This window comes from Rhinopithecus roxellana, chromosome 12 (assembly GCF_007565055.1).
Source record: "Rhinopithecus roxellana isolate Shanxi Qingling chromosome 12, ASM756505v1, whole genome shotgun sequence".
NCBI classification, from domain to species: Eukaryota; Metazoa; Chordata; class Mammalia; order Primates; family Cercopithecidae; genus Rhinopithecus; species Rhinopithecus roxellana.
Genome location: NC_044560.1, coordinates 11,484,600 through 11,506,059, shown reverse-complemented (window position 1 = coordinate 11,506,059; position 21,460 = coordinate 11,484,600). Strand labels below are relative to the sequence as shown.

Genomic DNA, 21,460 nt, shown 5'->3' with positions numbered 1-21,460 from the left:
CTAGAGTGGTACAGCCAGCCAATAAATATATGCTGAACTGAACACAGTGAGGAAATCTTGGCTCATGACACGATATATGACCTACTGTGACAGTTCCTTTCTAGCCACTATACCATCTGTCGTCTCCCATGGAATCAAACAACTCTACTTCTCTTCCATAGCCTCCTACCCAGATTTCCTGAAAGCTGTATTCAACAGCATTTCAAGGCTAGTATTCTCTCTTGTGGTGTAAAGTCTAAAATTAAAGCTCAATATGAGGTTGGGCACAGTGGTTCACACCTATAATCCCAACACTTTAGGAGGCCGAAGCAGGAGGATCACTTGAGTCCAGGAGTTCAAGACCAGCCTGGACAACATGACAAGACCCCTGTCTCTACAAGAAACACAAAAAATTAGCCAGGTGTGGTGGCGTGCACCTACAGTCCCAGCTACTTGGGAGGCTCAAGTGGAAGAATCACTTGAGCCCAGGAGGTCAAGGCTTCAGTGAGCCATGTTTGTACCAGTGTACTCCAGACTCCAGACTCAGCAACAACAGAGCAAGACCCTGTCTTAAAAAAAAAAAAAAAAAAAAAGCTCAGTTACATGCTTACTTGACATCTAGTACAATCTTGAGGGCCTCAAATGGCCTACCACAAGTACCTCTCCCCATTGTGCTCCATGGATAAGGTCCCCTGGCTGAACAATCCTCCTTCCTAAAGGGACCAGGTATAGCTCTTGCTTATTCTTGAGAAGTGAGTGGGTTACAGTTCCCAGCCAGTTCCTCGAATTTTTCGAACAAGCCAATCATATCCTCTGGCCAGAAGCAGGGGGCACCATCCGCTCTTGACACTAGAAAGGCTGCTTCCCACAGCCCCTCGTCGGTGGCTTACTCTGCTCCTGAGTGCAACTCCCATGTGAGCCTATGGTGATGTGTGGTATCCCAGCTTCCAGGCTGTGAGTATATGTGACTACAGCTGTCAAGCTCATCTGTCCACTGTCAGGTGTCATGTGTTCAGCATCCCCATAACCCTACGGTGGGAATCCCCCTCTCTTCGGATGGGGTGAATAGGAAGTGATTAAAACATCTTTTTTTGCCCAATCTACTGGTCTCTGTCCTTTTTCATATCCTTGAGGCTCTCGAATGTCTTTGGCAAGGTCATCAACTGCTCTATCATGGTAATAATATCTGGCATTGTGCTAAGCACTTTCCACACACACTTTCTCATTTAAATCCCCTAACATCCCAATGAGGCGGATACCATTATATCCCTATTCTATAGATGAGGAAACTAATGTCCAGCAAGGTTATATAACCCACAAGACCACACAGCTAATAAGTTTGAGCAGAGCCCAAATGCAGATGTGTCTGGCTCCGTGTTCTTAACTACTACCTTCATCTCTCTGGCTGACAGGATTTCTGGGCTCGCTGCCATCATTCCCCAGCCCCTCTCACAGGCAGAGATGGACTGCTGGGTGGCCCGGCAGGAGTGCCTACATTTGAGTCTCCTTGTTTTTTCTGCTGGTCTCTGCTAAATGATGGATGGTGATATGTTATCTGGGAAAGAGTGCTATTGGAATAGGCCAGCTGGCTGGCAGTCAAAAGACTTTCCAAGATGGCTTCAACTTAATTTACCAAAAGGTTTAGTTTGGTTGTCAACCTTGCCGATACAGAAACCTTATCCTGTCAAAGTCTTAAAGTTAACTGAACTTGAGGAGGTTGGATAACACTATCTAGACACAGAAGAAGCGCAAATCAGAAAGGCAATTATTTAATTCACAAGGAGAAATATACCTATTCTTTGCAGTTATCTGTGAAAAAATTCAAATGGCAAGGTCAAATATCATCAGAAAGTCTCTTCAGAATCACAGAAGACAGCAAAGGAGGTTAGCTGTATGCAACCAACATTTAGTGGAAGCCTGGTGCCTCTGTCTTTACCATTAAAGTAAATGCCTGGCCCCACAACCCGGCAGGTGGAGCCTGATGGCCAACTACACCGCACAGGCACTGCCAACTGACATTCTGTGATGTCTCGTCCATCACAGGGTTCCTAGACTCTTCTGTGGCTCCTGTTTCTGTTAATATAGTCGCATTGCTTTGTCTTTGAGATAACCTTTGGCAGGTATCTAACAGTGATGACCATGTGCTAATTTTTCAGTCTCTTTCTCTCAGAGTACCTTCTACTGGTCCTGACCATAGGCTTTTCTTTTGACACTCGGGACATCTATCTATACCAGATCAGAACTACTCCTCCTTTAAGAAGCCTAAGCCCAGTGAAGCTCCCAACTCACTTCAGATGTATCCCCCTTCTAGCTTCCTTCTGGACCATCTGCCATACACTAGCTGTGGCAGACTCATTCCTCGTTCCCTTTCTCTGTTCCCTCACCCGCTCCTTTCTCCCACACATTTCATTCACTTGTTACTACTCTGCCTTCCTTCAATCCACTTAAAACTTTATAAAAAAACTTATCAATACCAAACGTACATGAAATGATTCCTTATCAGAAGGATAACAGTCAGAATTATGCAACTAGAATTATCCTTAGAGATTATGTAATTCAGTCCTATTATTTTACAGATGAAAGAATTGATAAAAATCAAGTGACCTGCTCAAGTCATAAATCTATAATAGGCAACAGTGGAGCCAGAACCAGGATCTAGGTTTTATGAGCTTTTAAGCCAGTATTTGAACCAAGATACCAAACTCCTAAGTACACATAACAAGGCTTCAGTTGGGAGGGCTTCCATGCATCTCACATACTGCTGAAGCACTAGGCTGGTTACACAGCCTGTTTATCATTTTTTTCTTTGAATGTTGATTAAAATTCAACCACTGATAGCTCTTTCAGCAAGAAAATAACTATCTTTAAGCCATAAAACTGCCCAAAATATATGCAAACATATGATTGCAAATTTCCCAATCCACTGCCATTAGAACTATAAGGTGGGGCTGGGCTCAGTGGCTCACACCTGTAATAGCAGCACTTTGGGAGGCCAAAGTGGGCGGATCACTTAAGGTCAGGAGTTCAAAGCCAGCCTGGCCAACATGGTGAAACCCTGTCTCTACTAAGACTACAAAAATTAGCCAGGCGTGGTGGTGGACGCCTGTACTCCCCACGAAGCAGGAGAATTGCCTGAAGCCAGGAGGCAGAGGTTTCAGTGACCCAAGATAGCGCCACTGCACTCCAGCCTGGGTGACAGAGTAAGACTCCATCACACACACACACACACACACACACACACACACACACACACACACACACAAAGAACTATCAGGTGGATTTGTGACTTGACCTCAAAAACATTTAGGTGACTGTTAACACAATATAGCTGGGTCCAATGGCATGTACCTATAGTCCCAGTTCCTTAGGAGGCTGGTGCAAGAGAATGGCCTGAGGCCAGGAGGCCAAGGCTGTAGTGCTCTTTGATCACACCTGCGAACAGACACCACACTCTAGCCTGGGCAACATAGTGAGACTGTGTCTCTTAAAAAAAGAAAAAAAAAAAAAAAAGAAGTAATACATTAATGAAAACATAACTAACTGGAGCAGGCTTTTCTACACATAAAGGAAACAAGAAATTCACAAATGACCAAAGGATTTGACTACATAAAAATGTAAGCTTTAAAACAAAACACCATCAACAAAATTAAAAGATAAATGATAAACCAGTGAACACTTCATGGCATGTAAGTGATAACCAGGCACAGTAGTCCAACACCTGTAATCCCAGCACTTTGGGAGGCCAAGGCAGGAGGATCCCTTGAGGCAAGGAATTCAAGCCGAGCCTGGGCAACACAGTGACACTCCATCTCTTAAAAAAAAAAAAATTAGCCAAGCATGGTGGAGCACACCTGTAGTCCTCGCTATTCAGGTGGCTGAGGTGGGAAGATTATTTGAGCCTAGGCAGTCAAGGCTATAGTGAGCTATGACCGTGCCATTGTATTCCAGCCTGAGTGACAGAGCAAGACCCTGTCCCTATCAAACAAACCAAAAAAGATTATACAAATCAATCAGGAGACGCCAAGCATGGCAGCCCATGCTTATAATCCCAACATTTTGGGAGGCCAAGGCAGGAGGATTACTTGAGCCCCGGAGTTCAAGATCAGCTTAGGCAACAGAGCGAGACCCCATTTCTACAAAAAAAAAAAAAAAAAAAAAAAAGCCAGGCATAGTGGCACATGCCTATAGGCTAGTTGGGAGGCTGAGGGAGAAGGATCACTTGAGCCCAGGAGTTCGAAGCTGCAGTGAGCCATGATTGTGTCACTGCACTCCAGCATAGGCAACAGAGCAACACACCCTGTCTCCAAAAAAAAAAAAAAAAAAAAAAAGAAAAGAAAACTTTAACATTTAAATTTTAAAAAGAAAAATACAGATAATTCACAAAAAATTAAAAGTCAATAAACTGACTTAAAAAGTCAATAAACTGATTAAAAAATTCAGCCTGGTGAATAACTAAAGAAACACAAATTAAAACATGGAATCCGAAAAGTTTTTCAGTGATAGTATTCAACTGCGAAATAGCATTTTAGACCAGGGACTCGGATTTGGCAGATTAACTTGAACACTTACTCGGTGACCTTGGGCATATCACTTTAATCATTGTGAGCCTTGCCGGGCGCGGTGGCTCAAGCCTGTAATCCCAGCACTTTGGGAGGCCGAGACGGGCGGATCACGAGGTCAGGAGATCGAGACCATCCTGGCTAACACGGTGAAACCCTGTCTCTACTAAAAATACAAAAAAACTAGCCGGGCGAAGTGGCGGGCGCCTGTAGTCCCAGCTACTTGGGAGGCTGAGGCAGGAGAATGGCGTAAACCCGGGAGGCGGAGCTTGCAGTGAGCTGAGATCCGGCCACTGCACTCCAGCCCCGGCGACAGAGTGAGACTCTGCCTCAAAAAAAAAAAAAAAAAAAAAAAAAAAAAATCATTGTGAGCCTTAACATCTTTAATAGTTTTGGTGTGAAGATGAAATGAGAGAATGCACCTGAATTGCTTTAGCAAAGTGACTATCAATAGTAAATGCTCAATAAGTATTAGCTTCTTTTCTTTCTTTTCTTTTTTTTTTTTTGAGGTGGGGTCTTGCCCTGTCACTCAGGCTGAAGTACAGTGGTGCGGTCTTGGCTCACTGCAGCCTTGACCACCTGGGCTGAAGCAACTGTCCTGCATCAGCCTCCCAGGTAGCTAGGACTACAGGCATGGGCCACTATACCTGACTGAGTTTTTGATTTGTAGACAGGGTCTCCCTATGTTGCCTAGGCTGCTCTCGAACTCCTGGGTTCAAGTGTGCTTGAACCTCCCAAGGTGCTGGGATTACAAGCATAAGCTACTGTGCCCAGTCTGCTATTATTGGGGGCGGGGGAAACCAGGCCTGACACAGTGGCTCACATCTGTAATCCTAGCACTTTGGGAGGCTGAGGTGGGAGGATCACTTGAGGTCAGGAGTTCAAGACCAGCCTGGCCAACATGGTGAAACCCCGTCTCTACTAAAAATACAAAAATTAGCCAGGCGTAGTGGTGCCCACCTGTGATCCCAGCTACTCGGGAGACTGAGGTGGGAGAATTGCTTGAACCAGGGAGGCAGAGATTGCAGTGAGCAGAGATCACGCCACTGCACTCCAGCCTGGTAACAGAGCAAGACTCTGTCTCAAAAAAACAAAAACTACTTACACTAATAACACAGGAGAGGGAGCAGTGAGCTAGGTACCCACACAATGCTGATGGAAGTATAAACTGGTAAAACTTTTTAGGAAACAAGGCTGGTAAATAATCTGGGAGTAATCTGCTCACCTAAAGTTATAAAAATGTCCTTAGAGACATGAGAATTTGCAGGGTGGGGAAAGGTATACTTTACTTGCACTGTTTGAATGTTTTACCAGAGTTACTTTATATACCAGTTGTATAATTCCAGATAAAAAAGGAATGAGAAATCTATGATAGTAGCAGGGAAAAAATGTTAATGTTTATGCCTTTAAGAATCACTTCTAGGAATCTATCAGAAATAATTAATTAGAGATGCAATGAAATATTTATGTACACTATATTCACAGCAATAGTATTAATGGTTAAAAAAAAAAAAAACCTGGAGACAAACTTAAATATATGAGGTTTTAAAGTAAATATGGCATACAGCCATAGTATGGAATATTATGCAGCCATAAAATGGGGCTCTCTGTATGACACTAAAAGAACATGTAATCCTCCCAATAAATAAATAAATCAAATTTCATCACATTTTTTAACGTCTGTTTATCAAAGGACATGATCATGAAAATAAAGAGACAATGCACAGAATGGGAACAAATATTTTCAAATCACATATCTGATAAAGGTCTAGTATTCAGAATACATATGGCATATCAGAATCTAGTATCCAGAACTCTTACAACTCAACAATAAAAGGACAAATAAGCCAATTTTAAAATGGGCAAAGGATTTGAATAGACATCTCTCCAAAGACAGGCAAAATGGCCAATAAGTACATGAACAGATGTTCATCATCAGTCATTAGTAAATGCAGATCAAAACTGTAGTGAGATACCACTTCACGTAACACTAGGATGGGTATAATAAAATAAAACAGAAAACAGAAAATACAAGTGTTGCTGAGGATATGGAGAAACTGGAACCCTCATGGAATTGCTGGTGGGAACGTAAGATGGTACCGCCCCTGTGGAAAACAATCTGGCAGTTTCTCAAAGAGCTAAGCACAGAGGCACCATATGACCCAGCAGTTCCACTCTTAGTATACATCTGGGAGAAATGAAAACATGGATCCACTCAAAAACGTGTACATTAATGTTCACTGAAGCATTAAGTCTAACGGCCAAAAAATGCAAACAACCTAAATGTCCATCAACTTATGAATGGACAAAATATTGTATATATAAACAATGGAACATTATTCATCCATAAAAAGGAGGTACTGATACATGCTACAACATGGATGAATCTTGAAAACATTATGCTAAGTAAAAGCCAGTTTAGCCAGACATAAAAGGCCACCTATTGCTGTATATGATTCCATTCATATGAAATGTCCAGAATAAGCAAATCCATAGAGACAGAAAATGGATTAGTGGTTACCAGACCCTTTGGGGAAGAGTAAATGGGGAGTGACTACTAACAGGTACAAGGGGGGTTTCAGAATGATAAAAAACATCCTGGAATTGGAAAGTGGTGATGGTTATGATGGTGGCAGCCGATCCATTCAGCCTGCCATCATCCCAGCTGAAGCAAGGAGGCCTGGCTAGGGCTACATGCTCCACGGAGCAGGCAAGAGTGCCGCCCAAGTTGTGGCTGCAGATCTGAGCCTCCTTGTGCTCTCGGGGGACCAGAAGCAGGCAGGAGCCCCACCCCACATGGGGCAGCTGCAACCCCCCAAACCATGGCTGCAGACTCAGGCATCCTGCATTCCTGGGGGTCTGGGAAGGCCCCACCCTCACAGGCTCAGAAGCGCCTCTCCCCACTGTTTGGCTTCTCCCTGCTATCAGCAGCCACTCCAATCTCAATCTGGGAGCAAAGTTAGGCAGAGCCCGAGCACCAGGAACAACAGTAGGCAGACAGAGTCCCAGGTAGAAGAGGGCAGGTCCCAGTAAGGTCCCTTCTTCAGGCCAGGGAGGGGCCTGAAGGCTGGGGACCTGGTTGCCAGTCCCACTGACCAGAGTGGGAACTGGTGCTTTTCCCAGGTCTGCCCATGGACACCCATGGGTCAATCGACACATACCACACTTCCTCCCCTCTGAGGCCCATAAAAGCCCCAGACTCAGCCAGAGCTGAGCAGACATGGGATGACCAGCTGCAGAGAGGAGCTACCCTCTCTGCTGAGAACTTCAGAGACCTGCAGAGACCACCAAATGACCAGCCTGCAGAGAGGAGTTACCCTCTCCAGGGCCTCCTCTAGTCAACCAGCAAGCAGAGAGGGGCTACCCTCTCCAGGGCCTCCTCTCTACTGAGAGCTGAACACTCAACAGATGACCTGCCTGCCTACAGAGAGGAACTACCCATCGCAGGTCTCCTCTGAGCTGTTTTAACGCTAAATAAAGCTCCTCTTTGTTTTCTTCACCCTTCACTTGTCTGCATACCTGGATGCAGGACAAGAGGTTGGGCGAAGGTGCCAATGGCCAATAGAGGTTTCCAGGAAGAAAATCAACACCCTAAAGATCCCATAACAGTTACACAGACATTTGAATTGTACACTTTAAAATGGTAAATTACATGGTATGTAAATTACATATAAATATTTTTGGGGGGAGAAAAAAAGGCACTTGAAGGTTTTTAATGACACAGGAAAATGCTCTCAATATACTAAAAAGAAAACAACCAGCATGCAACTGAATACATGTATAATTCCAATTTGGTTTAAAAATATGTGTGCATGCATATACACATTTGCATTTGAAAATATAGAAAATACAGAAAAATGCTAAAAGTGGTTATCCTAGGTACTGTCATTATGGAAGACTTATTTTCTTCTTTGTCTATGTCACAAAATTTTCTATAGTAAGCCTGTATAAATTTTATAACAGGAAATTTAAGAATAAAAACCCAGGCCGGGCGCGGTGGCTCAAGCCTGTAATCCCAGCACTTTGGGAGGCCGAGACGGGCGGATCACGAGGTCAGGAGATCGAGACCATCCTGGCTAATACGGTGAAACCCCGTCTCTACTAAAAATACAAAAAACTAGCCGGGCGACGAGGCGGGCGCCTGTAGTCCCAGCTACTCGGGAGGCTGAGACAGGAGAATGGCGTGAACCCGGGAGGCGGAGCTTGCAGTGAGCTGAGATCCGGCCACTGCACTCCAGCCTGGGCGGCAGAGCAAGACTCCGTCTCAAAAAAAAAAAAAAAAAACAAGAATAAAAACCCAGACAGGTGGGGCTGGCTTTAAAGCTAGTGTCATTTCCAACATACCATTCCTTCATTAAACATTTATTTAGCTCCTACTATGTACCAAACACAGATATAAGACATAATCTCTGCCTGAAAGGAATTTACATAAGTCTAAGGTGGGGTTTGAACCCAAATCGATGGACTGGATAGGGGAAGAAGGGTCCAGAAGCTCTTCAAATTACTGCACATGTGATGTTGTCCAACTACACACTTTCTGGGGGAAAGGGCCCACGACTTTCATGAGCAATGTAGCTTAGTGGTTAAAGGCTGGAGCTGGAGCCAGACTACCTGGGTGTGAATCTTGAATGTTCAATTACAAAGTGTGTAATCCTGGGCAAATTACCTAACCTATTAGGAGCTCAGTTTCCTCATATACAAAATGGGGATAGTAATAGTACTTTTCTCATTGGGCTGCTGGAAGATTAAATGAGTTACACCTAAAGCACTGGCACTATAGGAAAGGGACGTAGTAAGTACTCAATAATTAGCTGCTAGCTGCCATGATCATGATCATTGCCCCACCACTACCATCTCACAGATTCTCAAGGCGATAGACATGGAGAAGATTAAGGACCACTAGAAAGGTTGTCTTTCAAATCTCAAAACCGGTAGGTAGCATCTGATTCCTGATGTGCCTACAATAACCATTCTTTTCAATTAATTTATTTTTCTAGATTCTCTCAATTTCTAATGAAACTTCTTTTGAGGTGTTCTACAAAACACAATGAAGCAAAACATCAAAATGTTCAACATAACAAACTGCTTATGTCCTCTTATCTTCTGACTAATTCATAGAAACAAGTGATTTTCAAGGCTGTTATAACAGAAGGAGGCTTTGAGAGACTTAGGTGTCTTTCCAGGCCATGCTGCTCTGATCCAGTTCATCCAAGATAACTCTTTACAGACAAAACTGCAAAATCTCCTGAGTGACACATGCATCTAATGAGTGACTAGAGATTGTAACTACATTATATTTAAGGCCAACTTTTCCATCCTGCAGTCAAGAGTCTCAACAAGCAATTACCACTCCAATGCTTTCAAATCCAACCTCTTTAGTTATCAAGAAGACCCTTGGCTTTGTCACTGGCGCTGATAGGCATTTTGCTCTGCCCTGAAAACATGAATGATATCTAAGTTTTCGTCAACTTGATTATACTACATTTTTCTTCATCAGGGAATAAATCTGGGCCACACATTAATACAGTACCAAATTCCAGAACTCACAGATACCCGTCTAATGCAAAAATTAAGCGGCCCTGGCAACTAAAGAACAACACACCAGGCACTGTGATGCCAGCGGCTACGTGCTCCACAGTAAAGGTTTGGAGCGTAGGCTCTAGAGATAGCCAGGAGCATGAATCCCAGCTCTGCCCCTCTTACCAGCTGGATTTTAGTCAAGTTGCTTAACTCTCTTGGCCTCAGTTTTCTCTTATGTAAAATGGGAATAATATTAGTGCTTATTTCATGAGGTAGTTGTATGAATAAGCTACTATATGTGAATGAGTCAATACACATAAAGGACAGTTCCTGTAACATTGTTAACAGTCACTAAATGTTAGGTGTTATTACCTTTGGAAAAGGAAGCATAAAAATACACCTATCCAAGTATTTGCTTTTTGTCATTCTGCTTCATCACTTTCAAGTTACATATGTATCTTCTATATATACGTCAAATTTTTTTAAAAAGAATTTTTTTAAAAAGAAAGGAATTTACAGACAACTACATTGGCTCATTTCATACAGCTGGTCTGGAATGAGACTCAGCTAGGAAAGACAGAAAGTGGGGAGAGTCCGACTTCTCATAACAAGACTGCTGGGCTATAATCAGAGATTTCATACAAAACCTTAAACTCATTAAAAATTAGAAGATGCAAAGGACTTTGAAATCACCTGGCCCAATTCCCACATTTCATAGATGTGGAAACCACAGCCTTGAAATGTAAAGTGTTTTAAGATCCTCCAGTTCATTAATGACAGAAATGAGACTCTTCCTGTTACCCATGGCTTAGATATATATTCTAAGTGGAACGCAAAGAAGATGACATTTTGGAAAAGGGAAGAAGAATGAGTTTGGGAGGTTAACAATAATAGCTAACATTTATCAAGCATTTATTATATCTCAGGTATTGTGTCAAGCACTTTACATTGGGGGCCTTAAATAATTTTTGCAAAGCCAGTGAGATAGTCACTATTATTAACCCCACTTTCAACTGAGGAAGTGGAGGCCTAGTGTGATTAAATGACCTGCTCCAAATCACAAAGCCCGTGAGTGGTAGAGTCAGTCAGTGAACTCACGCTGTCGGACTCTAGAGCCGAAACTTTGACCACTGAGTGATATTGCCCAAACTTTAAAATGTAAAAAGCGGTGAAGCTCTTAACCTTAGACTCTTTCTCCTACTTTTTTGATAACTTCTCTGTTCAGAGGCATTACAAGGATATCCTGTAAATGTAGTGGTTTTTAAATAAGAACAGATAATGGGGATGTAGAGCCTACTTATTCTGTGTATGTGAGACACCACACACACATTCCTCAACCCTCCCTGCCACTTCTTACTTGTTCAAGTTAGCTATTATTGTTAATCTCCCAAACTCATTCTTCTTCCCTTTTCCAAAATGTCGTCTTCTTTGCATTCCAATTAGAATACATATCTAAGCCATAGGTAACAGGAAGAGTCTCATTTCTCTGTTCAAGGCCGTGTACCTTGGTAACAGGGCAGTGAAGGATGTGGGAGTCCATGTGGCCCCAGTGTGGCCCCAAGGCTGTGTCCTAGCCCTATCAGCGAACAAAATGTGCTTGTCAATCCAGCAGATTGTCACTGAGCTCAGCCAAATGCCCTTAACTGAGGCTTGGCACTACACAGAGAAGAAATTCAGCATAATCCCTGCTCTCAAGGAGCTTATGGCACAGCTGGGAAGAAGAGACCACTTTCATCTTAAATCCTTCTTTTCTCACACTTTTGTAGTTAAGTACCAGAGCACTGAAGAGACTACAGACCCCCAACTTCCAGCAACACTGTCCTATCCCACTACTCAGATCACTCAGCCTTCAGTACCCCTCTGTGTACATTTCACAGATCAACTCCTTTCTCATCTCCTCCTAGTGTTATAAGCTTTTTCTTTTGTCTCTGAAGAAGTGGGAAGTATTTTCATCTCTCTATTTCCCTCCATCACCAGGGAGTATGACAAGAGGGTTAACTTAAGGAGCTAACAAAAAAATGCAAAAGAGAATAACTTCTCTATTGCTGTTAATGTTGGGAAAGAGCCTATGGGATTCCATAGTATTTGCTCAAAAATGTTCAAAGGAATATATGAAAATTTCATCCTCAACATTTTACTGCCCAGGAAGAAAAAAAAAAAACACCCCCAGAACTCTAGGGGCCAATTATTCTGCTGTCTTGGACTTTGACCTTAGCAAGTCTCCCTCTGGTTTTAACCTGACTACAACTGAGGAGAGGTGACAGCAGAGTACCAACTGACTGAGCAGCTTGTGTCTAGGGTGGTCAAATTTAATGACTGCCAGGCCTTCAGAGCAACATTCAAAAGTAACAGTACCACGCCAAACTTACAGGCGAAATGAGTGAGAGCAAGTTTCACTGTTATTTAATTTAAATGTATTGGTTCCCACTATGTTCATGACATCATACTAGGAGGTAAGTATTCAAAACAGTGGCAAGCCTTTGAAAAACCAACCAATATCAGAGTGTAGTAATACAACTAGAGAAATAGAAGACAGAGTGAGCAGAGCACATGAGAAGCAGTAAAGGGGGAAAGATGGGAGGGCTTACTGTCTGCAGTCAGTAGAGAGGGAAGTATCTGAGTGTGAATTTGTAGATGGGAAGACTACTATTAGAGTCTTCGATAACACTAAACTAGTTTGAAGAGTGGCTCTTGACTCTCTCCTTTGCTTCTGCTCTTCCCTGGTCAGTTAGAGCCTAAAATTAATTAATTAATAAGGAGCTATAAAGAGTTGGGTTCTAAATCTGACTTTAGCTTTGTAAACCTGAGTTACTTAACCTTTCAAAACCTGTTTTCTCAAGTGTAAAATGAAGTTAACATGTATATGGGAGCTCATAATGCTACTCTCACTTTTATATTTGCAAATTTTCTTAATAATTTTTAGAAAAGGCAGTAATAATACCTATTGCTTAGTTGTTGTGAGGGTTACATGAAACAATACTGTAAAATACCTAGTACACTGCCTGACATTTTGAATGTGTTCAATAAATGGTAACTATTATCAACATGATGTGAAATGTTATATAATGTTAAGATATGAATTACTATATTTTAATATTATGAAAATTTAAAAGTTCACAAAAACTTTTAAAAATTTTTTGGAATGGAGGAAAGAGGAGAACCAAGTACTACGACCCAGTGAATCAACGACTGCAGACTTAGAAATACAACAAGGACGACCTTTCCAAATAGAGTCTGACAGGCTCTCACTCTTTCACCCACCTTCATTCTTCCCTCACTACTTCATTCGTCCATTCAGCAAATATGTTCTGACTGAACTGAAGGCAGGACACAGTGCTAAGAGGTGAGAGTGAGAAAGAGATGAAGGCGGACAAAAGAAGGGGATTTAGGGAACAATATAATAGGATGAGCTTGAAGCGGGAGGTATCTAGGAACCATCTGAAGTCACATGCAAAATGTTTAGAATATGTGGGTGTGTAAAACTTCTCTGGGATCTTCTGCAGGGATTCTAAACAGAATTATTATTTTTTAATGTTAAGGTCTAATAAACTGAAAGAAGCATACAGATTTTTTGTAAGGAAAAACACGTAACACTCCTGAAAAATCACCAAAGTGGCTTTGAGCAAATGAAAAGACAGACCATGATCTTGGATTGAAGAGTCAATATTGTAAAGATGCTATAAAATGTAACACAATCCTAATAAAAATACCATCAAGTCATCTCCTCTTGAAACCAAATTGATGATTAAGTTCATATGCCAGAATAAACAAGCACAAACAACCCGGAAAACCCTGAAAAAGAGCAATATGAAAAAAATTGGCCCTTCCAGATGTTAAATGACAAAACCTTTAACATTAAGATGATTTTGTAACAGCATATGAATTGGCAATCAAACCAATGGAACAAAACAGAAAATCCAGTAAGAAATCTAAATGCATACAAAGGTTTAGTATTCAATAAAGACAGCATCTCAAATCAGTGAAGAAAAAAGTTTTTAATAAGTACTGTTGAGATAACTGACTGGCCATTGAGATAAAGATAAAATCAGATCCTTCCTCAAACCAAATACTAAGATAAATTTCAAATGGATCAGACTCTTAAATGTTTTTTAAAAAGTGGAACCATAAGCCATACATGTACTAGAAGAAAACAGAGAGTCTTAAATGTTTTTTGAAAAGCGAAACCATAAGCTATACATGTACTAATAGAAAATATAACTGGATTCTCCATAAATTGAGAGTGGAGCAAATTTCCTATGACTGCAAATCCAAAGCAATACATGGTAAGACTGATAAACACGACTATATGAAGATATAAAACTTGGATAGCAATAAAACAATATATACAAAGTCAAGCATATGACAACTGGAAAAATATATTTGCAATTTGTATCACAGACATGATATATCCTTTACCTCATAAAAAGAAAAAACAAATTTAAGCTACACTGAAATATTATTTCTTACCTGACAGATTGGCAAAACCCCAAAACTTTAACAGCCTACTTTGTTAGCAAGACAGGAGAAACAGAGAAGAAGGGCTTAGGTATGAAATAAAAACTTCTTGGTAAAAAGGAACTTAATTTTTAATAGCAATCCTTGAAGTTTAAAACAAATGACGGCCTGGTGCAGTGGCTCACACTTGTAATCCCAGCACTTTGAGGGGCCAAGGCAGGTGGATTGCTTAAGGCCAGGAGTTCAAGACCAGCCTGGGCAACATGAAGAAACCCCATCTCTACCAAAATATATAAAAATTAGCCAGTTTCCTAACCCAGTCTCAAAATAAATTAATTTTTAAAAAAGTATTCAAGAAAAAGAGCCTGTTTATGAAGTTGGTGATACAACTATACAGAAGATAATTACATCACGTGACTTTAAGACAATATCTGACTGCACATCTCAAATAGCATATATTCTAAGGACAAACGGAGTAACAGAAAAGCCAAACAGCATTCAGTAATATAAAGGTCAGTGTAGATAATGGCATTGCTACTGGCCTGGTTGATGCCACTACTGGGGAAATCCAGGGAGAAGGAGCAGGCTTGAAGCCTTGGAATGTGACCCACTGGCCCCAGAAAGGATGAAGTCCTGTGGCCGCTGAGAGATTTCAACTTGTACTCAATACAAGGTGAGTTGTGGGAGGAGGGGCTGCTCAGAGATGAGGCTTGAGATACAGGCACAGCCAGAGTTGGAGGGTAGCACTTGCTGGACCATCCTAAGGGCAGGCAGGCCATCCAAGAGTTTTAAAGCAAGGGAATCACATATTCTGATCTGTGCTTTATAAAGACCACTGGTAACAGTGTACCAAATAGATTGGAGAGGAGCGAAGCTGAAAGCCGCTGACCAACTAGAAGGCTGTTTCATAATCCAGGACAAGAGATTACAGCAGCTTTAACCAAAGGAAGAGAAAGGGTAGAAGAAATCAACAGTCTTGTAGCCTAACTAAATATGTGCTGAGAGAGAAGATCATGGCACCATTCCCAGGTTTCTGCCTTTGGCAACTCTGTGGTACCATCCACTGAGCCTAAGACCCAGGGAGAAGTACCAGGTGGAAGAAAGATGGCAAACTCACTGCTGCCAATGCCCTGAAGACCATCTTCTGGAGCTAATGGGGACAAAGAGCAAAAGGAGTCAAGAAAGCAAACTCAGGAAGACTCAGTGGTCAGGCCCCAGTCCTAGAAAGCTGAGAAATAGGATGAAATTAGCAGGTTAGATTGCCTCTTACAGTATTTTCTCAAAATAGAAATAGAATCACCTATTGTTCACCTTTAACACTAAAAATAACCCCACTATAGCTAACACTAACTAACGAATATTAACCAACAAATACCAGTATTTGGAGCCTCAAAAGCTATTATTTACAGTTATAATCCTTTGTTTCTAATTTCCTCATCCTTCCTGGCCCCTTTCTTTCATAAAGCATCCTCTATTGTTTGGTGCTGTTCCAGAACCACGCTAGTGCCTGCAGCAGGGGTCACTTAGACAGACAATCACTAATGTTTAAATGGAAGTAGCTACTTTTTAAACACTCTATGAGCCAAACTCTGGCCTATAGGAGTTTTCTATTGAGGTACCAGTCTTACAGAATAACCTAAGGTAAAGATATTTCCTTGTTTTTGTTTCCCTTTGGGTACTAATAAAACCAGAAATTACATTTATGAATTGACTTTTTCAAAGGTCCCAGTATTATTTAAGTTCTCAGATAGGTTTTGTCTCAATATAGAAGCTCTTTCTTTTCACAGATATAAAGGGAGGGGACTCTTCTGGACAAATGCAGGGAAACAGCCTATCTTTCCTTACTCCTCTGCTTCCTCAAGTCTATCCCGTCCCCTCTTCTTCTTTCCTTTAAAAAAAAAAAGGGGGGGTCTCAACTGGAATGCAGTGGTCTGCTCATAGCTCACTGCAGCCTCAACTCCTGGGCTCGCATAAGTGATCCTCCTGCCTCAGCCTCCCAAAATGCTGGGATTACAGGTGTGAGCCACTGTGCCCACCCTTCTTTGCCTCAGCCTCCCAAAGTGCTGGGATTACAGGTGTGAGCCACTGTGCCCAGCCTTCTTTCCCTTTTAACCCAACTTTCCTGAGTCTGAGGAACTGACTCCATCTGTAACAAGCCGATGCCTATAAACAAAGTAGTGGAATTCCACTACCACTTCCTTTCCTCTATCAGTAGAAACGTTATGATATCTGCTAACGAGGTTGCCTAGACAATAGGTCCACATCTCACTGGTCTCATGTAAATTAACAACCATCTCTAAGGCATTTATGAAGCAGTTCATTGGGTAGATACCTATATTATACAAACATTCAACTATGCTTGACCACTTTAGACAGAAAACAAAGACTGATAAGACTCAAACTCTGAGGTTAAGGTTACAGAGCAGTGAAACAGCACCTGGTTTCAGGGGAGATTCTCATCATGCCTTCAGTTAGATGGTGTTAACACGTGATTTAAATGGCTCTGTACCTTTTAAAGGGTCAAGGGCCTTTCTGAGATCAGATTAAAGTAACTGGCTCTCTCTCCAGAAAAAAATGACATTCACACAAATTTGCAGGCAACTTCAAAGGATTCATGGGTCTCTTGAAATTCAACCATTTACCCTGAAATTAACAATCTCTGACTTACATGGATCAGTATAATACATTTATGTGAGGAAATGAAATACGTGGCATCATAATTTTGAGGATTTGGAGTTAAATAACAACATTAAGGAAATGTAAGGAAAGCTGGCTTTCTTTCCTTATCCTTCTCTCTCTTGAGGGCTGCCAGAGTCTCAAAACTGTATGCTCTCTGCAAATGAAATACTGCACTCTCTGCAAGACTTACAGAAAGTGACAATCTCATCTCTGAATTTCAACACCCTTAGTATTTAATTATTTCCTCTATGTGGTTAGTGGCTTGTTTTCTCCACATTATCCAGATGATGGCTTTGGAAGGCAGACTATTGGAGATCCAGAAAACCACATATCCCAATTTAATTTCCTTGTGAAAATCAAAGAGCTCACTCTCCTGAAGAGTTGAAAGAGGCTGAGGGGTCACTGCCTTCCCCCAGCGTGCTGGTTCAGGCAGTACTCGAGAAGGGTAATGTAAATACTCAGTATGAGGCAACAGGGCATACCAATTTGTTTTTCAATCTATTTTATTTCAGTTCAAAACATCGTTGCGGACAGATAGTCCAAGAAAACAAGCCACACCTGGGTTATACTCAGTCTTCCTCAATCTCCAAAAGCAGGTGAGTATTGCCAAAGTGTGGTTCGTTTTCCTAGACTGCCTGTCTGCAATGATGCTTTGAACTGAAATAAAATAGATTGAAAAACAAATTGGTATGCCCTGGCTCTTCTTGCAGTTTCATATTATCCTTCAAAGCTAGTGTTAGCACCTGCTCTTTATTGGAACCCAACAGATGCAAATCACAGAGTAAAACTGTAATACTTTAGATGCAAAGGTCCCACCCAAACCTAAAACAGCAATTTAATTCAGGCGTGTTGTTTAACACTGCACTAACATGCCACTCTCTGTCCAGTTCTTTGCTATGTTTGCAGGGTTGGATCGTGTCTTCTGATGACATGTGCAATATGGTTACCGGGGAGAGTTTAGAGTGACACTTGCCATGTTGTTCTTCTTACATAGTTCCCTTGATTTATTATTGTTTCTAATTTCTTACGTTTATGAACCCAAACATTATCCTATTTTTTACTTATTCAAAAAGCCTACCATTTGCTTCAAAGCATGCCATACTGTTTTAGGGTATGTGACATTATTTTGAAAACTTTTGGAGGAAACTTGAAATCATTTGCAAACAAATTTTTAAATTGCCACCAACTAAAAGAAGTCTCTAACATTTGTTTAGAATGCCTTAAGAGAATAAATACACCTTTGATGGAGGAACACAAGTAGTTTCCAACTTAAAACACTAAAATGCTGAAAAGTGTTCTGCATAGACAGCTGTACAATTTGGCTTTAAAAAAATTAGATGCCATTTGGAGAAGTTCTTCTCCAAGCAGAAACACTAAGAAAAAACAAGATCTGCTCCCCTCTTTCCAGAGATAAAAAGTAGTGGGCTTCTATTTTTAAATGGATCCCCCATTCTTAATTTTGTCTGTAATGTATTTCTGGATTTTTGTTATTAGTAAGCACTTTATAAAGTTTCCATTTGGAGCTAAATTTAGTTATTCAGCAATATGTGCAACAACAACAAAAAGAAAATACCATAGCTATGAATACAGTTTCTCTTATTTAATCTGCACAACCCTTTGAGGAGGCACCATCATTCACATTTTCCAGATGAGATAACTAATCTGTAACTTGCCCTTGGGCATGCAGTTCTCTCAGTAGTAGCTGGGTTCAGGGCCAGGGACTGAGCACAGCAGTGAACCACAGCACAGTGACTCCCTTTGAGTTCTCCAACATCTCAAGTTGTTACCCACCTTAGTCTCCCAACCTCCTGAAAAGTTCTTCCTCCCAGCTTCGTCTCTCCCTTTCCCCTTCTTGCTAGCCTAGTTCCTTGTCACTCAACAAGTTTCAGCTTAAACTACCTTTCTTAAGACAGGTTTTCCCTGACCACCCAGAGAAAAAGTGAGTCTCCCCGTTTAGTGTCTCTCTCGGTGCTGTTTTATTTCCTTTAGAGCGTTGCCACAACTGGAATAACTTTGTTATTTCTTTCCTGTCTTGACACTAGGCTTTAGCTTCCAGAACAGAGCCCCAGGTCCATCTTGCTCACTCTGGTAATCACAGGACCTAGACAGTGGTGCTTGGTACACGGAGACACTAAAGTATGTTTGAGGTTGGGTGCGGTGGCTCACGCCTATAATCCCAGCACTTTGGGAGGCCAAGGCGGGCAGATCATTTGAGGTCAAGAGTTCAAGACCAACATGGTGAAACCCCATCTCTACTAAAAATACAAAAAAAATTAGCCGGGCGTGGTGGCATATGCCTGTAGTCCCAGCTATTCAGGATGTTGAGGCAGGAGAATCACTTGAACCTGGGAAGCAGAGGTTGCAGTGAGCCGAGATTGCGCCACTGCACTCCAGCCTGGGCAACAGAGTGAGACTCTATCTCAAAAAAATAATAAAAGAAAAGAAAAGAAAAGAAAAGAAAAGAAAAACTTGTTCAATGAATGACCTGGATTTGTTTACTTAGTATTTACCTGCAAACACCAGGTTATGGGTACTGGCTAGCAGCTGAGGATACAACAGGTATGGTGTGGTCCCTGCCCTTAAGGACCTCCTAAACTAGTAGGAAAGACAATAAACAGATGAAACAATACAGGGTGGCGAGTGTGATCAGATTAGCTTCAGCTCCCAGCTGAATGCATTAGCTATGTAACCTCGAACATCTCTTCTCCGTGAGTTTGTTTCCTCCATGTGCAAAATAGTAATACTAATACTACTTATGTCATAGTATTGGTGTGAGGATTAAATGATAGTCCATATAAATAAAGCACTTAGCACAGTACCTGGCACAAAATAATCACTCAATAAATAGCAACTACTAATTTTACTATGATGATGCTATTACAGCTGTATTTGAAATTATATTTGTCTACCTGTATACCACTTGTCCAAGCCCCACACAGAATTTAAATTCCATGGAAGGGCAGAAATCGTGTTTGTCTTGTTCACCACTGTATTTACAGGAATTTGAAACGTCTCTGGTACACAGTAAGTGTTCAACAAACACTAACTGATTAATGAATGCATGCGTACATGCATGCGGTGTTCTGAAACCGTTTGTTAAATCACTGATGAATAGCCAAGTTTGGGGACTACTGACATAGAAGAAAAGTGTTTATATTAGAAAGGAGGGGCAGAAGTTTGATGATTTAGCTAAGTAGAAAAAAAAACTGCACTTTGAGATTGTAATTAAATCTCCATTAACCATACAAAGATCTGGGTACAATTCCAGGGAAGAACAACAATTCCAGGTAGAAAAGACATGAAAGAATAAAATCCAAACAGTTTGACCAGTGCCATCAGGCAGGGGGCTCCCAGGGACGGGCTCAATTTGGCACCCTATAACCTAGTACACCTATAAATATCTTAACCACTCAGAACCAACTTCTTCCTTTTTTGTGAAATGGAAATACCATACTTACTTATAAAGCGTGGTCATAAAGTACAACAACACTTGTATGAATATAAATAAAGCACCTGGTTCATTGTAGCACTAGCTGGATGGTATCACTGCTATTCAAAGCAGGAGAAACTCTGAATAGTAAGACCAGAAGGGAAGCCAGAGTGTTTGTCAACTAAAGCGCTCTCGGTGCATCTCGAAGTTTTAACTCGTTTCCCACACCAGGAGAAGGGACGAGAGGAATAGCTGGATGACAACACTGATCCAATCTACTTGTGTTTAGGGCAGATATCAGCAGACGTTTGCTGTAAGGGACCAGAAAGAGTTTTGGCTTTGTGAGCCAGCCGATTAAAGCCAAGCAACGGCTGCGCAATTACTCAACTCTGCCCTCTTGGCAGGAAAGCAGCCATAGACGATACATCAACAATGAACATGGCCGTGTTCCAATAAAACTTCATTTATGGACTTGATTTCATAGAACTTTCTCAAATTACATGAAATATTCTTCCCCCCAACCATTTGAAAATGTAAACAAAGACCGAGAAGGGAAGAGAGAAGAGCGGGATGGATTAGGCCCAAGGCCGTTGTCTGCTGACGCCCGGCGAAGGGACCTGAAGGGAGGGGGAGTGAGACTGCGACAAGAGGCCTCTGGACATGCCGAGAGGGAGGTGCGGGGCGACAACAGGCCCCAGGCGGTGTCAGGCCCGGCCTGGCGCCCTGAGTGGGTCCCCGCGGTCTCTCTCCTCTGCATTCTACAGCAGACCCTGCGCTAGGGGTGCAGGCCGCCCCTGGCGGGGGCACGTCCTGGGTGTAGGTGAGGCGGCTGTGACTC

At 41.8% G+C, this 21,460-nt stretch overlaps 1 protein-coding gene across 2 annotated transcripts in view; it reads right to left on the bottom strand.

The window, feature by feature from the left end:
- The window catches only part of ZBTB40 (zinc finger and BTB domain containing 40), an 82,131-nt gene that overhangs the window by 60,395 nt on the left and 276 nt on the right, over positions 1 to 21,460 (bottom strand). The window lies entirely within an intron of this gene.